We start from the raw sequence: 19,444 nt of genomic DNA, 5'->3' as shown, positions 1-19,444 counted from the left end.
AACCGGACTAAAACTGTAAGAACTCGCCTATAATGCAGCAAGCGAACTACAACATACTGTACACAACCGATAGGTAGTCAATAACCCGCTTCCTATAAAAAAAAAATACACTACCACGGGATAATTGGAAAAAAATATTATCTGTGCAAATATCCATGTGCATGCCAAACATGACATACCTTGATTTAATTTATTTGGTTTGCTCGGAGTCCCATACTTCAGATCGATGTTCCTTTTCCAACGCTGCCCACATTAGCCCCAAGTGTAAGCTCGACTTCCTAACATGACATTCGGACAAATTCAGTGAATATGTTAAGTGATTTGGAAATATGCGAGCATGTACGGTTGTAATAAAACAAAAGCAGAAACCTGGTCTAGTTTCTCGGCACATAAACGCTGCGTCTTTTACTGTTTTACTCAGTAGGAACGTTCAGATGTGCGAAATCTTCTCTCCGGCTCAGCGCGAACATCCTCCGTAGGCTGATCCTGGTAAACAGGGCTGGCTGGAGCTCGCTACTGCGAACTGGAGAAAAGTAGGTCACTCAGCTCATTGCTTAACGACACGATCATTAGCAACCAACTGGAGCTACACTTCGAACTTCGGAGTTGTAGACGCAGGAAGGGACGGAAGAGAAAAATACTCAAGTTATGAGTCACAGTTTTATGAATCACTATGTATCTGTTTCCCTTTTATTATAGAAAAGGATGTATTTTCGCTCCACATTTCACCTTCGAGGACTTACACGTATCTAAGCAATGTTGCAAGGGCGTATATCTGGAGATCCAGACAATCCTAAACGAAACTCTTGTTTTGACAGTTCCCTTGTCAAGGTTGATGCTGCGAAGTATTTATAGCCTCTATAGCACTTTCTGCATGAACACAAATCTTCCTACGGTAGGAAGATTTGTGTTCATGCAGAAATCCTACGACAATACTAGTCTTTTCCGGAGGTACGCTGGGCGAGGCAGATTTTTCAATAGATTTTACCAGCTTTCATTCCGTTTACATTGGCATTAGTAATAGTATTTGTATTCCTGTTTTGCAGGTGTTGTGTATCTATAGGTGACCTTGATTTAGTTTCTGACTAATCACAACTTTTCAGTGGAATGAAAATATGTCTTAAAGAAAAGACGCGTGGGCACACATAGGAAACATGAAAGAGCAGTAGCAATCAATGAAATATGTGCACGCTCCCAGAAATAATCCATACTATGTATGCAGCCTACACTGATATTTAAAATACATTTATGAAATGGTAATACATTTCAAATGTACTATAAATACTATACTAGGGGACTATTTGAGCAGAGCGCATGACAACTTTTTTCAATAATTTGGTTTCCCTATCCCGAGCTCGTGAAGGTACCAGTATAAGACATTTTCGCCGTATCAAACACGTGAAGCTCAATTATATGTTGGGTCATTGCACACCACGCAAAAAGACACACTTTAAAAAATGAAGTAATTCGTGATTTCGCCATGCGTCCATCGTACTTTAGCTATTTAAACAACACACTTTTGATCACTTAAGTTTATAAGTTCATATAGTTTATAGTGTTTATAAGTACTCAGTACCATTGAACTATTTTAAAGAAAGGTTCACAGTTAAAATGATACAATAAAATTATACAATGCAGAGGTATTTGTACAGATTAACATGAAGAATTCAGATTATTTATTATTTATTTTTATAGCCGGGCATGGCTAAGTATATGCTATGTGCACAAAAACATCTACAAAGAGATAGATCAACTTTGGCAACATCGTTAATCTTCTGCAGTAAAACACACGCTCTACTCCAAAAGCACAAATATTGTTCTCGAGTGACACAGCTGCTCTACTCCCGTAACAGACATCCTTGTGATGCCCTTCTCCGGTAACATAAATACTGTGCTCCAGTTATTGATACTCGTGTCCGGTAACACAGATACACTTCTCCGGTAACACCGATACTCTTCTAAAGTAGCAGATACTCTTGTCTTGCAACAATGGAGTAACTCTGGAGCAAAAAATCATTTTAATGAAGATGTACTGAATCTCAACAAAGTGATTTTTTTTTTCTTGAAAACAAAATGTAACCACCCGAATACCCATAAATATTTCCCTGGGAAAATTGCAGAATCCAATCCCTTTTGATGCCAGGGCATGAAAACACTGCTTCCAACCAACAGTCAGATCCCAAAATTCCCTTTCCCACATTGTCTGGACAGTGAATAGGAAGCAGTTTCTAAACAATTTACCATTTAAGGCATTTATAATTCTCCAAGTATTATTCCAAACGTTTTGTCTCCTTAAATATTGGTGTAAATAAGCATTCTCTCTCTCTCTCTCTCTCTCTCTCTCTCAAAAGAAACTAGGGGAGACAAGCTGGTGGCCCTACTTAAATGACATCACATCCCATATCCTCCATACACACCCCTTGTATGACATCACAGACACCACATCCCTTCATATACACCCCTTATATGACATTGCACCATATCTCTCCCATTTAGCAGATACTTCTCCTGAGTGACTTGCAATGCAGCGCAGAGCTCTCGGATTGAAGTGAAATAATTCCCCACAGGGGAAAAAATATATTCCCAATAGAGATAGCATGTGCAAAACGTTTCAGCCATTAAACTACATTAAATTAACAACAGCAAAGCATCACAGGTTCTGAAATTAAAAAGATAAAAAGTTGCACCTAATTAGGTGCATTCCAAGAAGATGGGTCTTGAGTCTGCATCGGAAGTTAGCGTATGTCTGCTGTTGTAACTGTCCTGGACAGTCGACATGACCAGGAACTCCAGACTCTTAGAGGGGGAGGAGCCAGATGTTCCAAAGTTGCAGAACAGAGGGGGTCTGGTTGATGTGTATGGTCTGCTGATAATCTAATGAAAGCATGAGAAGGCAGTCCCTGTGGTAGCACGGTAGCAGTTAGTGCAGGGGTTGGGGGTGGGGGATGTGATGTGGAAGTTATGCTATCCCAAACAGAAAGCTTTGAAGAATGAAAGGCTGCAAATACTTAAGTCACCATCTTGAGCGAACTGTTTTTACAGTCTCTATTTCCTGTAAGCTTCTCAAAGGAAAGGAACTGCGCCAGGAATAAAATGTTTTAAGATTTCATTGTCAGGGCAAAGAAGTCCTGCATAGGCTGCCCCTTGTATTTGCGGAAAAAGCAGGACAATCTGAAGAACATTAGGCCTGGTAGTGGGCCGAAGCAGAAGTGATCCACCTTGCAGTCCTCTTTCCATGTGGAAAAAAAAACTGCTTCAAATCCAGTCGCAGTTCCAGTCAAGACATGTGAAGATTCCTGTCTTCCTCGCCAGTGAAGATATATGACGTTTTCTCTTTCCCTCCAAATATACGACGGTTTCTCTTTCCCGCCAAAGTCAACATTTGTGAAGGACTGTCAACTTCAATTTCACGGTTATTTTTTGGGATGACGTTACAGTGTTGCGAAAGTAAATGTGATGTGACAAATAACAACAACAGTAATTGGCAACATAATTACATAATTATATTGCTAATTTAATAATAATAATAACTAAATTCTGTTGAGGCAATAATATACTATAGAATATGCCACAATTATATTTGAATTGTGCATTAAAATGAGCAGAAATATGTCATGTGTAATTTTGTACCCTGAAGAGATTGTGTTGACTGCTTTTCACAATTCAACAAAACATGCAATTTGAACAAGAGTGCACACCACTATATACACAGCTATAAACTAATGTAATAAGTTTACACACTATACTTGCCGGTGGACTAGCTTTCCTATTTCAACTGCACAAATTATTCACTTTGTTATTGATGTGTTTGTTATACTGCTCATGAGGTACTGTAATAAGGCCTGTTAGCACTAACTCAGAATCAGCACATGTAGCTGAAATATGACTGATCAGAAAAAAAAACTGTTGCTGTGATTGTGTTTCTATGGCAACAACATCAACAAATAACTTAATGTAGCAAAGATTTACAGTGCGTACACATGCATATCTGCTTGTATGCATGTGTTTGTGTACGTATATGAATGAACATGTGTGTGTCTATGAACATTTGTGCAAGAATGTAATGGTGTGCATATGTCAGTGTGCATGTGCATGTGTGGTTACGTGCGTGTGTATGTGTGCACTTGTGTGCGTGGGTGTGTGTGTTTCCTACAGGGCTGTTTTCTCAAATGTTACTGGCAGGGTTGTGGAGTACAGTGCAGGCTGTAGTGAATTATCTCATATTTAAACCATTAGAAATCAGTCACAGGGACCACAGCGATTGTTGCCGGCACCTCTCTTCCTTCACAAAAAAGAAAAATCAAAATAAAAGTTCCCACTCTTGTCACTCCCGTAGCTCAAGCCCAGTTCAATTCTACAAAACTCCATGACTTAACTGTTCTGTGCGCTACGGGCTTTGAACTAACTCCTGGCCAGCTGAAAAAAAGCTACAATTTAGGCCCTTTCAGTAGCCACTTTAACAATTAACTCAATGACAATGCAGAAAAAATAATGACAGAGCTTGAAATTAGCTCTGACAGACTCATGGGTCATTCACACAAAAAGCACAAAAAGCCGTTCAGCCGTCTGCTAGGGCAAGTTCAGAAGCGCTGCCACATATGTGAAGGCGGTTGGCCTAAGGAATCTCCACAACTCTAGCGAATAGTTCCTGACAAGTCATGTGCACATGGGTAAGCTAGCTAATTTCAGGATAAGAGGTCAATGTTTATTATCACCATAATAGGCTGTTAATTTCAGAATATTTTTGCCGCCATCTTGTTAGACAGAGACTTTTCAGTTCAGCGGCGATTTGAGGATCATGTTGAAGTTAATATAATATGAAATCTGGCTATTTGACTGCAGCCCTGAGCTTGTGTGCTTTTGCACTTAATACATTTAACACAATGAAGCATTGCCATAATGCTTACGCGCACTTCTTGTACGAAAGATCACACTTGCTCTAGCAAATGTTGCACTCAGGGTGGGGCAATCTACACAGTGTGCGTGTGCACACACAGAATATGAAAACAATTGTGCGTTAATACTGGTTTTTTCTTTTCTTGCAATACAATGTCCCAACGGAATTTTAGAATAAATAATTTGTATACATGCATTTACTGAAATTTCATTTCAAATAAGCAATTTAATTACTGACATTTCTTATATTATTTATATTTATACTTTGTCACAAATTTAAAACATGCTCAAAAAGCTATGGTGGTGGCATTGAAAAGAATAAAACATTTCTGTGGATGGTCCAGCTACTTTATTTATTTTCCTCTAAAATGAACTTGAGTGAGCTGTGAGCTTATTTATAAATCTAAATGGATCTCACGTTGTTGTGGTGAGTCATAAACGTTTTAATTAAGGGCGATGTAATTGTGGTGCCCAGACTTTGTTGTTGTGTTTTTTGTAAGCAGACCAAACTATGTGCATGGCAGCAGCTATTAAAATAAAATGAAAGATCCCTCAAGTTCTCATGTGCATTATCAAAGTAAAAGTACAGTCTAATTAAATAATCTGGGTAACTATAATTAAAGTGACCTGCTTTTAACTAAGCACAGGACTGCATGATTTTTATACATTTGACATAATTTCAAATGACAGCTTAATTAGACCTGCGTGTCAGGGCTAAACTCGACAAACAAAAGAAGAGGGTAATGGAACCATTTTCCAATCTGGCTGTGGATGTTGACGCAGTCAACAGCACTGCACAGCATCACCTGGCATTATCCTAGCCTACATCCCACAGCCCATGAGATACTGATCAAAGGAAACGCAGAGCATATTCAAGCGGTCAGCATCGATAGCCACCTGCTCTGTTCATTTTCTCTCCACACTTCCACGCACACTTTCTAAGTAAAACATTTTTTTTTAAAATCAGTTATCAGTTCTTGTACAATTTTCCCCCTGCGTTGTATGCTGGGATAGCTCTGATCAGACTGGTGAGGAGCATCGCAAACGATTCGAGAAGAACTCCCACATTTATTTGCATTATTCAGCATCCGCCCACGCGCAGATTATTCTCTCCCTTATGTAGGTCAGGCAACTGGATAACGGCGTGACATCCGTATACATAAATGAGCTCTGAATGTATTAAAACAGGGTGGCCCTGACACACCGCTTGCACTGACTGAAACACCAGCCAGCTCAGGGTAGATATATTCTAGCCTGTGGTGTGACTGTTTCCGCTTTCTCTGCTCCAGCCGACCCAATGTGACACCGGCACTGTGTCACTGGGGCCTGTGAGTAGCAGCCTGTGTGCACAGCCTGTGAGAGCAGTAGCCTTTGAGAACAGCAGTAGCCCTCGTGAGCAGCAATAGGCTTTGAGAGCAACAGTAGCCTTAGAGAACAGCAGAAGCTTTGTGAGCAGCAGTACCTCTAGTGAGCAGCAGTAGCCTTTGTGAGCAGCAGTACCTCTAGTGAGCAGCAGTAGCCTTTGTGAGCAGCAGTAGCCCTTGTGAGCAGCAGTAGCCTTTGTGAGCAGCAGTAGCCTTTGTGAACTGCTGTAGCCTTTGTGAACAGCACACTGGGAACTGGAGAAGACACAGGGTGCTATCATTCGGGGCCTGCATTTCATTTCCTGCCCCACATCACACCTTTCTACAGCTGATCTTGCATCGCCATGGCAACACTGGCATATGCATGTGTGTTTCATATTCATGATCATCGTAACACTAATTCAGTAAAAGATGACAGCAGACTCTTCTGGCCACTAGCAGCTGCCTCTACCCAGGGTGACTAAACCGTTTTAGACATGATATATTTACAACTGAACGGAAAGGTTAACTAGCAACAGTGCTCCACTTGATTCCAGCTGTCATGTTCTGTCATTTTATTATTATTACTACTGACATTTAGCAAACTCTATTAACCAAAGTGCACATTTACAGCTGGAGATATGCTGAAGCAACTTAAGTACCTGGCTCAAGGGTACAACAGCAGAGTCCTACCTGGGAATTGAACTGGCAACCTTTAGGTTATTAACCCAGTTTCTGACCCATGATACTACACTGCCACACTGTGTAGTATAATGGGTGCCCTTAATCACTGCCATATAGTGTTTCATATAACAGCCTAAGCCACCGAAATCAGCAGTGACTAACAAACATTTTTGTGCATGCGAGATGTGTATCCCACAGTGCTTCTGTGATGTGGGCACTCTATGGGCTACTGATCAAGTCAATATCTCCATCCATTGGTCTTGCCAACTAATACAACCATTGTGTAATCTAGGCCTGGAAGCGATTCAGCTGCCATTCAGAAATAACGCTTGTAAATTGTAGTTAACAACGGATGCCCATGACAACAGGTAATAAATGTGAGTAGTGCTTTTCAATCCAGCCACCTCAAAGCAAGTGTGATGTACAGCAATTATTTGACAACAAATAAAACTGGTCTTGCTTACTCTTTGGTAATAGTCAAAATGGCTAAAAATGTCTCAATTTGAGAAATATTATCCCAGCGTAACATCCACTCCTCTCAGGGGGCTACTGAGGCCATATGAGACCAGCAGTAAAACTGGTCTGTTCAAAGGAATTCAAAGGCCAAGTCTGGGGGGAAATGGGAACTTCAGAAGGCCTACCTTTCTGAAGAACACGTCTCTTCAATTTTAGCTAAGGAAGGAAAGACTTCTGCAATCACTTAAATAGCAAGCCATCTCACCTCTGCCAAGAAAGCAGCTGGTTTAAATCCATGCTGTCTAAAGTACACTGTCCCTGTTGTACATTAATGAAGGAAGAATCTGTTCTGTAATATAAAGTTGTCTTTAAAAGTGACAGCCCCTAATTCCCTGGCTAATGCAACACATATCAAGGCAGGAGGATTTAAAATGAAAAATGTCCCCTGCAAGAACCTGAAAAAATCATACATTGAACTAAATTCTACAGCACTGCCACTCTGACGTTTTTTTTTCTTTTTTTTTTCGTTTTGACATTTTCATATTTTGTTTATTTTTGCAAAGCAGCACAGTAACCGGGTATGTGTTACGACATTATTTCGTTGTAACAAGCGGTCCAGAGTTAAGCTCAAGCCCTGTTTTCATCATGAGGCATGAATTTATGAATTTATCTTCCATGAGTCCTGTGGTGAGTGGAAAAAGGGGAAAAGGACACACAAGCGCTCTTTGTTTTATGGGTCTGATCGGCTCACTGAGGAGTTCGCGTCTTCAATTCTGCCACAAAGCCACCCCATCATGGAAAAATTCTGCATGGAAAACTGCATAAAATAAAATGGCTTCAGCTCGGTCAGCACCTGGACAGGAAAACCAAGTTGGTGCTGGTGGGGCAGTAGGGAGCGGTCTTCTCTCTAGAAAACCTCGCGCCCCAGGACAGTCGGGGTGCCGCCAAGATTCTGGGCCCCATGAAAATATCTCACAGTGGGCCATCCCAGAAAAAGAAATTGTTACGTTTATTAGCACATTGAAAATAAAATATTCTATTGATGTCAGTTTCAATAACTGATGAAAAAGGTGATTAATCCTATATATTCTAACCTTTCTCATGGCCCCTGTCAGTCCTAACTTTCCCAAATACTAACTTTCACCTGCATAGGTCATGGGGGCACTGGGTTGTGGAAGGAGCCATCCATAGAATGAGATGCTAAACCAAGGTCCTGACTCACTGTGGTCATTAAAAGATTCCATGGCACTTTTCAAAAGAGCAGGGGTGTTAACCCCTGGTGTCAATACCAAAACCCCATAAACAATGGTATTCCACATCTGGTCAAGGGCAGGTGCATAAGACCCCCTGTCTGGAAAACGGTCCAGTGCTAGGGGTGTTGGACGAAAAAAGAAAGTAATAATTTCACCCCAAAAAAGACCATACACTGACCTTGGGAAAAGCATAAAAATTCAACAGCCATCTGACAACACTTTTCACTCAGAACCATGCCCAGTATCCAGCCCCCAGCCTCCCCACCAACCCCCCAACCCCCCCCACCCGCCCAAAAAAAAATCTCTGTGAGGATAATCGTGAAGTACATTGTTATTCAGATGACAGCAGGTGGTTAGTGGGTTCAAGCACAGAGAAACAAGCAGAATCGTGATTGTCGCACTGGATACACATAATACAGTTTACCTCAGTAAAGATGATGGGGTCCCAATAAGGGGGCTTCATCACTATGTATGTGTTTACACTTTAAAATTGACATGACACCTCCACTCCCCAATCCCTGCCCTGTACTACATTACAAAAATGAAACAGCAGGTCCCCAGTCACCATGACACAGCATCCAGAGTATCTCCATCAGAAACAGAAATGAGAGAGAGAGAGCAAAAAAAGACATCAAACAAGAGAGCGTCGCACACTACTTGTCTATGGAAACGGAGCAGGCTGTACTGTGTTACTAGGTCAGTGGCCTGTTACGCACGCCTGAGACTACGGCTCACACCCGTAATGATTCACTGAATGTGATGCACAAACAGCCACTTCCTCAAAGCGCAGTCTATTGAAAGGTGGCTTAGCCTTTCAAATTTAGTCACCCAGCGGGAGGAGCGCGGCAGTTTCCTTTACAGTGCGGGTGAGTCCTGTGAAGCAAATCAATGGGGTCAAACTCTCTGGTGGGAAATAAAGGTCATGTGGACTTCAGCTTTTTGGCACAACCATTTGTCAATATAAACACTCTATTCAGCACTGAAGGAATATGACTCACCATTAATAATACTAATTATTATAATTATTATTACTATTATTAGTATAACACAGAGAACACACTCAGTCCTGTACCACTAGCTAGGTCTGCACGGCAACAAACAGGCCACAAATGGAACCCCAGCTCCTTCCAAGAGGGGGTGGGGAGGGCGAAGCGAGGGTGTGGCACATTGGGGCGGCCAAACTGCAGTTTAGATGCATGGTCAGCCTGAAATCATTACTGCAGTTTGACATGCCTGGTGGGGTCATGCGAGAGTTTCGGTGGACAAGACCCCCTCAGGTGGTGATTTTACATGACTTTTCCCATTGTTCTCGATTATGATGAATGTTAAGGAAGGGAAAGTTGCATGTCATATGCACCCCAGCTGCAATATTTCTGGAAGGTTCTGGCAGTTATTGTATTATTGGGACATTAATTAAAATTATATTCACAGTAGGCTATCGCACTTATCTTGCTATTATCAATGCTATTATCAATGTCCCTAAAACTGTGTTTTGCCTGTGGCATTGCTGAACTCATAAATGTATACGATGAGTTAAATACAATAGAGAGCTCAATAATGTTTGGGACAAATACTTTTTTTTTTCCTCTTCATTTGGCTCAGCACTCCACAATTTTTGATTTGTAATCAAAATTCTCATGTCTTTAAAGTGCACATTATCTGCTTGTATTTAGGGGTATTGTTCTAAATATTGGTTTCAACATGTAGAAAGGACAGCACTTTTTAGACATTTCAGGGCATTTCAGGGAGTTTTAAAAGCACACCATGAATGGTAACAAGTGTTTCACCCCCCCCCCCCCCCGTTGAGGTAAAAATTTCCCCGAAATCAATCAAACTGGTGCCCTTAACAAAACACTTGCTACAAATCTAAAGATCATATTTCATATAAACAATTAAAGACTGAATGCAGCACGGTGAAATGAGAGAGCTGATGAAAGATATGTTTTTGATACTGTAACAGTATCTGGGCAGTAACGGTTGCATATTCATTCCATTACATCACAGACTGATTCACAGAAAAGTTGCGGAGCCACGCTTCCTGACGTTAGCCAACGTCTCCAACTTCAGAACACCATTCCAGCACTGCGCCAAGAACAGGTGGTTCGCAGGGAAGACAGGAGCGCAATCCACATACAGACAAAGAAAACTACTTTTTACAGTTTACATATGATAGATGAAAAACTGCTAAAAAAAGTGACTACTAATGCACTAGAAATTAATACACTAGCCATGGCCTCGAGCCAAAATGAACACTTTCTTCCCTTTGAACATGAGGTGTAGGACTAGCGTCATGAATCAGGCGGTTACGCTATTTTCAGTGTATGAGCATGGAAAATATCCCCCGAGGACAGGGGTTCTATTTGCTGGAATGTTCAACCAGACTTGAATATCTACAGAGGACATTTTGTTTCTTTGAAGAGAAAACAGGGAGGTGAGCGTAAATCTGTGTGAGCCTTCCAGTGCCAAGCAGGAGGACACGGGTGGTATCAGGAGAGCCGGAATGACGTGTGCGGCTGCTTACGTAACCACATAGCAACGGATCATCTGTCATAGATTGAAGGTTAAAGAGGGTGACATGAACACCAGGCACACTAACAGCAGTGGTGCGGCTTCAGCAAGCGAATTAAGTGGCTACAGCTACCTTCGATCCAGTGTCACTTTACTTCCACCTCCCGTGTGTGTGTGTGTGTTCAGACTGTGGAAAGCAGTGCACAAATCACAAATTGGACTTTATACACACAGAATGATTCACCTTTAGTGCAGGAAAATCTTCATCAAACATGATGGACGAGTGTGGGTGTATGCGTGTGAACACGCGTGTGTGTGTGTATGTATGTATCAATGAGTGTAGCTGTGTAAGTATGGGCATGTGTGTGTGTGTGCCATTTGCTAGACACAATTTCAAATGAGTTTAATCACTTATGCTTTGTCTTGCGAAAAAGAACAACCACCCAGATGCCAGTTTGTTCCTTTGTATTTCCTGTTATGGGTTAGAGATGTGGTGCAGTCCTTACAGCTGACTTACCAAATCTGGCATTAAATTCAATTCCAGGCATTTTTTCATCCAGCAGAGGGCAGTGGTGACACCCAGCTGTTAGCTGTTAGCTGGGTTTGTTACCACAGTAGCCATACCATGTCGGTGTCACCTGCGCTAAACTGTGTGTTGCACCAGATGGAGCGCTTCTCAAGCCAAAGGCCTCGGCACTGTAATCCCCCTCATTCAGTGTCCATTGCTCCTCTAAAATGAACTTGTCTTTATCAAAACGTACATTGCTGTCTAATACAGGGGCCTGAGTTAGCATACTATACTAATTGATTCATGTGACATTGTAGTGGCAGAAATAATAACACAGCTTTTTCAGGCAGACAATAATCAGCACTGATATAAAAAATGATAATAATTTCCTTCCCAACACAATTTATTTCAAATTGTTTTGACAGCAATTATTAGCCATTATTATTATTATGCACCTCACAGCAAAGCATCGCTTAATTGCTATTATTAAAATTATGAATTGCTATTATTTCTTTGAAGATGCACAAACCAGTGTCAATGTACATGTCCTGGAATTAATAAACAGTATTTGAACATTCACAAAGGCATTGGGGGAAAAAAAAACAAAAAAAAAAACAAACAAAAAAAAACACCGGCTTTCTTAAAGGCACAGCGCACAGAGGCTGTCCAGGCACGACTGTGGGAGTCTCTCCCATTTCTGCTTGGAAAGCCATCCGGAAAAGTGTTCTGGCTGCCACTCAGTTTGAGCTTGCAGAACATGGCCTGGTAACCTACTTTCCCAACATCAGGCTCTGTAACATTACAGACAGTGCTGCCCTGTCAGTGGTTACTTAATGCATATATTACACTGCTATTTTTCCAGAGAGGTGAGGAAGAATTCAGATCTCACACCATCGAAAACACACCACATACCTCACCATAAAACTCCACCATGAGATACAAAACTTACATCACATTATCAGAAACATACCTTACACTGAACCATTTTCTATCCCTTGACCCAAACTATGTGTAATGTAAACATTCATATGATTTCATTATTAGTCAATGGTAGCCAAATAAAGGTAGCCAAAGGTTTCTCAATTGTTTTGTTTTCTGAATTGCTATATTTTTTGTGCCTTATTGTGTAGCCATGTTTTAACCCTTGTTTAACCCAATGTTTTGATCGGGTCCTGGATGGTTGGTCCAGCCTCGGTAGAACCAGCAGCCAGCAGCCAATCAAAACCCCTGAAACTAAGCAGGTAAGGGCTTCCTTAGTGCTTGAATGGGGAACATCCAGAGACTGTCAGCCTGCTGCTGAGAGGTGTTTTGGCCATAGGGGGCAGTCTTCCTCTTGTACCAATCAGAAAAAACCCAGTGCAGTTAAGGACATGAAGGCACAAGGCACTACCATTCATATGAGCGATTAAGCCAAATTCCTGACTCATCTTGGCCTTCTTATGGTCCCTAGCCACTTACTGAGAGAGCAGGGCTGATGTCTAACAAGGTAATCTCTAAAGTTTTCTACCGGCCTTGAATCCCCATGTCATCACTACAAAAGAAAACGCAGTTCTCTGACCTTCCTCATAAATAGGTTGTGACGAAAATCAATCTGCACACTTACTCTGACGTATCACCAGCTACATTATTATCTCTCGCTGATCTAATTATACTGTAAAATGTAATTACTTAGCAGACACCCTTCCCCAGACACATAGCCAGCCTACATTTTAGTATCCTCAAATTAAAGCCAGCAGCTGCATTTGCCCCAACAGGCTGAGCTGACATAAAGAAATCTTTACAAAGGAGACACTGTATGTTCATTGTAATTTTACCTGAGTGTGTTGTGTCACTATATTTAGCGTGAATATTGCTCAAACCAAGGCCATGTGTGTGGATGATGTTTTTAAATGGGTCAACCAAGTGTATCATACCAGATGTGCATGATTTATTGGTCATTGTTTACTTATAGTTTTTGCAAATTGAAGATTGCAATACCTCTGGTTCAGTAGATAGCACTCTTGGGGACCTGCGCATGGAATGTGTCTTCCACATGGACATGCCGCGTTTGATACAGAATTCCGAATTACAAGGCTGAATGCACCAAACATGGGCTTGTTTGGACTGGAGAGGTAGGGGGACAGGCTTCCTCCTTAGTCTAAACAAGCGGAACTAAATAAACGGGCCCAGACACATTCTTCTAATGGAAGCGTTCTTGCCGACAGCAGAAGCAATGCAATGTTTCTGGAACACTGTTCTAGTTCTTTCTCTCTCGCCCTCTCTCTTTCTTTCGCTCTGCACATGAAACCCACACCAGGGGCATCGGACACTGTGTAGAGACCTGTCCCCTCATATCACAGGGAATCTTTTGCAGAAATTGATTTGGTTATTGTTGCATTACAAATGTAAGCTCTGCTTACTATTATCTGATGTTGAGGTGGACTGTTATATTAATGATACATCATCAGACAAATGAAATGATGATCAAAGAGATACCACAGTTGTTGCTGAATTATTAAAGGGTTTGGAGGGGGGCAAGTCTGGCTACATCTCACTAGGGCACACCTTGATAGAAGAGTATAGGCTATGAACTCCATTACAGCCTGGGCAATCATGTTTTGTATTGTACAACACTAACTCATGCACACCAATCAAAGGTACTTTGTAATCCTTGATAAAAAAATATGATTGATTCCCATCATTGAATCATTTATAGCCATGTCACAGCTCTACCCACTTTGAGGTTCATGAGGTCTCATGAGTAATCACTAATCCACCAGAGCCTGATTAAAACATATAGCCTACAGTTGCAATCTGACAGCTGAAATCCCAACTGTTTTTAATTATAATAGAAAATAAAAGAAAAAAAAATAGGATTCATGTAAAAAAGAGAATACATTGTATCATGGCACAGTATATTATTGGTATTTTAAAATATATTTTCTGAGGTCAATGGGTTGTTACAGGCCAGATAAAATGTATTTTTTTCATTTATTCAGTCATTCATTCATATTCATTTATTCATGACAATGACCTACTGTGTAGCTGTGCGGGGAGGCTCAGAGAGACTTATCCAGAGCATGCATGTACACAATATTAAGTGCTGTCAGGCACACAGAACCTGAATCTAAGACTTCAGCAGAGGTTGGAGAAAGGCCAAGCCCTGTGGAAATTCTGAGGAAATGCATTCCCAGCATTTTTAGGAGTACCCCGGACCCGGTCTGCTCCACTGTGATGTCATGGCTCTTTTCCGCCTGGCCAACAGCAGGAAAAACCCGCCCACAGAATGCCGGTTAGGTGGGGTTCCATTAAGAGGAAACCAAACGAACAACATGGCAGAACACTTACATAACTGCGTGCGTAAGCGCTGTCATACACAACTGTTGGAAATCCAGGCAACCGGCTAAATATTGGTTCAATAAAAGAAAATGACAAGAAGCAGAGCAGGGGAAACACGCAGGAAAAAGGGCAGCACCGCATCTGCAGAAATGCATGAGCATTCATTTTCAATGGTTTTTTATTTTTGTTTTTTTACTCAACCCATGTTTCAGTAACATGGGATCTTAATATATATCCATTAAATGGTAACATTTTAAATGTCATATTCAACAGAGAACAAGCATGTATGAATCAGTCTGTTTTCTTTTTTTTTTCCAGTAAAGAGTGCACGATGCCTTAACTATATAATGACTAGATAAGGTTTGCAGGCAAAGTGTTGCTTTTCAATTGACTGTTGCGATTAGTTCCTTGCAAAAGACCACAGAAGACCACAGTAAAGAACAGCGATAGTGATAGGTACCTGATGAACTTCTACAGAAAATTAAATCATTCAAGCCCAACAGATGCTTCAGGACCATCAGTGAAAACCCATAAGCTTCTCTCCATTCCAGGTTTTAGCTCTGTTTGAAGTTTAATCTCTCTGCGAAGTGTTGGCCGGTACCCCAGGGTTTCCCCTGTTAAAGAATGGCATAATGAAGCTCTAAAATTCCAGTTCCAGTTGTGTACCTGCAATTGGAAATAATTGTTTCTAAATGTAGTGCACTGCCAAAAAGACCAAGTGAAGCAGGAAGTAGTCCTGAGCTTGTTCCCATGAGGTCATTAAAGTGATGACAGTGTACCCAAAGAAAATGTACGTTTCGGTAAATATTTACTTCAAAGCAATGTGTTGCCATGGCAACCCACTGCTCCAACGTCACGACAAGGCGGCGAGGATTATGCTAGTAACAGAAGCGCAACTACATATTAAAACAGCTTAAAACTAGTAAAGTTTAAAGACTGTTCTCAGAAAAAATTTATTTAAAAAAACTAATTTTCACAAAAAACAAAATTTGCTCAATGTGAATTTACCATTAGTCATACTAGCATGCAATGTACAAAGATATACATCAGAAGGCATCTTGTAAACATGCACTTGACTTGACTACCCTTAAACTCCCCTAACTCTTCACCCCACATTCCATATACCAACCTCTGACCCCCCCCCCCCCCTTTTATACTCATTCTTTCCACAGAAGTCGAGTTTTATAGACCCAAGTCTGCAACAGGCACTACAGACACCAGTCAGGGAAACCCTTCATTTGGGTAACCCCTAAAATGTAAATGCAGAACTGTATGTCACATAGCACTGCATGATGGAAGGATGAAGTCACATGACTCTGGGCACATGCTTCTTTTTAAACTGTCTGTCATACCCTCTCAAGAATTAAAAATGTGGCAGGGCAACTCAGGTGAGGTTTCCAGGCCCTGTTTCTCGTACGTCACCGGAACAATCCAGGATAATGTGACACGTGCTGTATCAAATTATCCATTTCACAAACAAGAATTTGGTTAGTCAATCTAGCACAGAATATGTGCCACTGTTTTGTCTCTGCTTTGCTCTGAGCTGGCAGTGTGCACTCCTGTTAGTTGCTGGAGGTAAATAATTCACCTCATGACTAAATCGGTAGCGCTGATAAAGAAAATCATTCGAGTGCCTTGAAGGATCTTCTTGGTCTCTGAAATGCTCTTCTTATAATGATGGCTTGTTCTTCCACAAGAGCCTCTTATAAATGGTGCATTTATTTCTGATGTTGCAGTGTATGCTGCGATTTCACCAAGGGGCTTATAAAGGCTATGTTCATGCTATTCAGCTAACTTAAGCCTAAACCTGAGTTTGTGCAGGTTTGGCCTTAAGACATTGTTGCCCCAGGAACAAGTCTGGCTAAATTTAAAACCGAAAATCCTGGGTTTATCCCAAAATGTCAACAAACTAATCGTGTTAGCTCAGCCATGTACGTGAAACAGGGACCACATCTCCTTGTTGCCAGGGTAACTCAGATGGAGTTCCGGCTCTCATTCTGAAATAGACATATCAAAGTTAATTTTGCCATGTCCAAGAGTAAATGCCCCAGCTGTTTAGAACACAGACCTCGGAGATGTGCTCGTGTAGGGAGTTAAATTGTCACAGAATGACGTGAAACCTAGCTTGAATTTTCAATACAATAACTTAGCTTTCTATTTTGCACACAAAATGTATGTTTTCTAAAAACAGTGCTGGATAGCACATTACGATTGTGCCCAATTTAAAACGAATATGTCCAAAGTAAACATTATTCCATGTCACATTCTAATGGGCAATCAAGTTTCCAAACTCACCTGAGAAGCCTTTGTGAAAACTGGCAAATCCACTGTGCCATAAAAGAACGACTCAAGGGATTTAATCACTTGAATGCATTGCACTGCGTTATATTAATGCAGCAGGTGTTCTAACATTTCATCCTACTTCCAGTCGAATTGTCCTACCAAGGGGTATTGCGCATGCGCACATCTACGTCACGTTCTCGTATTTAGCGACACGCCCATAAATTCATGCTACTTTCGCCTGGACTTTTTACCTAAGTTTAGTAGGCCTACTTGCCTATTTTTATAATTAGCGTGTTTTTTCTTCAACTTTAATTCAATTTAAATGTTAAATGTCAAAAGGCTGACTGCAGTGCAGACCTTACAGTGTATTAATGTAAATATGGGCAATTGCATTTTAATAGCAAATTTTGGGTGCGGTAATGAACTGTTTCTCACAGATTTCAAAATATCATTCAAATATCATTCATCTCACAATGGTTTGAGATCGTAGTTGTCATACAGTGCATTTTGACATGTTGTACACCATGACTTCACTCACTGAACTTTGTAATATATGTAAAGTTGTTGTTTCCTCATGTTTAAAAACTTAATGGTTATGTTGATATCATTTTCTTATTTAGACCATCAAAATATGCTATCTTTTTTTACGTTCATAGTATTTTCTGATAAGGGAAGAAAGACTATCAAAAAGAGAATTTGTAGCGTAAGCAGTTCTTAGATCCTTTCATAAATCTGCTGTTGCATCTCTCCTATTAATGCAAAGTGCTTCTTTTTACGAATTTCATTTCCTGACACAAAGAACACTGAATAGCAGTCGTCATTGTTATTATCTTGCGTCCATGCAAGATGCGATTGGATTTTGATTTTGCCACGAATCAGGCTACCAGACCAGAACTTTTTCGAGACTGTGGTTGGATGAATTAATGACAATAACAATGTAATTAGCTTATACGCATTTTCCGTTAAGGTACAAATAAGGTACTTTTTTTGGTTACAGTAGGATATCACAATTTACTTGCTGTAGGATTTTCCGATAGGGTAGCAGAGATCGATAGACTAAATGTGCGCTGCTGGTAGGAACTTTGCGACAGAACAGGACAAATCGACAGAACCGACTTGACTTTAACTTTAGCCATCTAACAATGCGGTTAATTCTTACAACCACATTTATTTTTTCACCACTTACTCACACTTTCGCACTGTTTTGCTCTTCTAATTTGCACATTGCAAAAACAGCTTCGAAAAGGGTTATTTATGGATGTGAGTTTCATATGAATAGTTTTCTTAAAACCAAAAGCAGCAACAACGAGACTTACAAGAGACAAACAAGCAAAACAAAATAATATATATATTATATCTTGCACAGCTTTTAGGACATTTCAATAAATTGTTGACGATACATTTCAGAGCAGGTAAACCCAGTTATCCATCTCGACAGCATCCAAAATCTGTACTTAAGTTCAGAGCGAAATACTAATTTGGCTCACCTCGGTTCTACCTTGAAAACCACGTGTCGGCTACACTCAATGTACAGTCGCCTATATTAGCCTATATGATGACGGTAATAAACTTTCCATAAGACTAGTCTATGTGAAATACAGTGAAGAACAAGACTGCATCTGAATTGACATAACGGATGTAGTTCCTATTTAATTAATAGAAACGGCTTGACTGGTGCTGAATGAACCACAAACCGCGGCACCACCTGCAAACTCGTGTCTAGAGTAAAGATCCACGCCGCTGACGCTCATTCACAGAATGCAACAGTTACAACACCGTCAATGGACATGTTCGGCAAAGCAAGAGAAAAGTGCATGTAAACACTCACCTAATTACAGCGATGGCAAAATGGGATTCCGGTAGAGAACAACAATGTCATATAAAGAACGAAGAAGCCAGTCACCCCGTTTCTGACGCTTGGAAGATTGTTATATAACTGGCACAATTTTCTAAGGGCAACGAGTTCCAACTGCTTTTTCATTCAGCAATGTTCGTTCTTCCAGCCCACACGCCACACATTTACGTCACCAGCCGCTGTCACTCCATGAAAGGAGTGAGGAGGCGTGGAAAAGCCCTGGCGCCCGGATAAGCAGAAGGGCCCCTGGATGACAGCGAGGCGAGGTCACAGCGCTGTGAACTTAGGTAATGACTGTGAAGTGTAATATGCGGGTGTTTTCGTGTGTTGAGTGCGAGAT

The 19,444-nt window shown here is 40.9% G+C and overlaps 1 protein-coding gene across 4 annotated transcripts in view; it reads right to left on the bottom strand.

Annotated features, from left to right (window-relative positions):
- LOC135250321 (neuronal PAS domain-containing protein 2-like) overlaps nt 1-19,242 on the bottom strand; it is a 42,882-nt gene extending 23,640 nt beyond the window's left edge. The window contains exons 1-2 of one of the 4 annotated variants that reach the window (XM_064326513.1): nt 370-1,556; nt 180-278 (exon numbers count right to left, since the gene is read on the bottom strand). The gene's annotated coding sequence lies outside the window, so the exon portion shown is untranslated. Of the gene's footprint in view, nt 1-179; nt 1,558-19,077 lie in introns of those variants that run through there. The other 3 variants (XR_010328901.1, XM_064326512.1, XM_064326514.1) reach the window with 3 other exon arrangements.
- Nucleotides 19,243-19,444: the final 202 nt, after the last annotated feature.

The sequence above is a fragment of the Anguilla rostrata genome, chromosome 3 (assembly GCF_018555375.3).
Source record: "Anguilla rostrata isolate EN2019 chromosome 3, ASM1855537v3, whole genome shotgun sequence".
Taxonomy (NCBI): domain Eukaryota; kingdom Metazoa; phylum Chordata; class Actinopteri; order Anguilliformes; family Anguillidae; genus Anguilla; species Anguilla rostrata.
The sequence above is the reverse complement of the archived record's forward strand: the minus strand, read 5'-3'. Positions and strand labels throughout refer to the sequence as shown.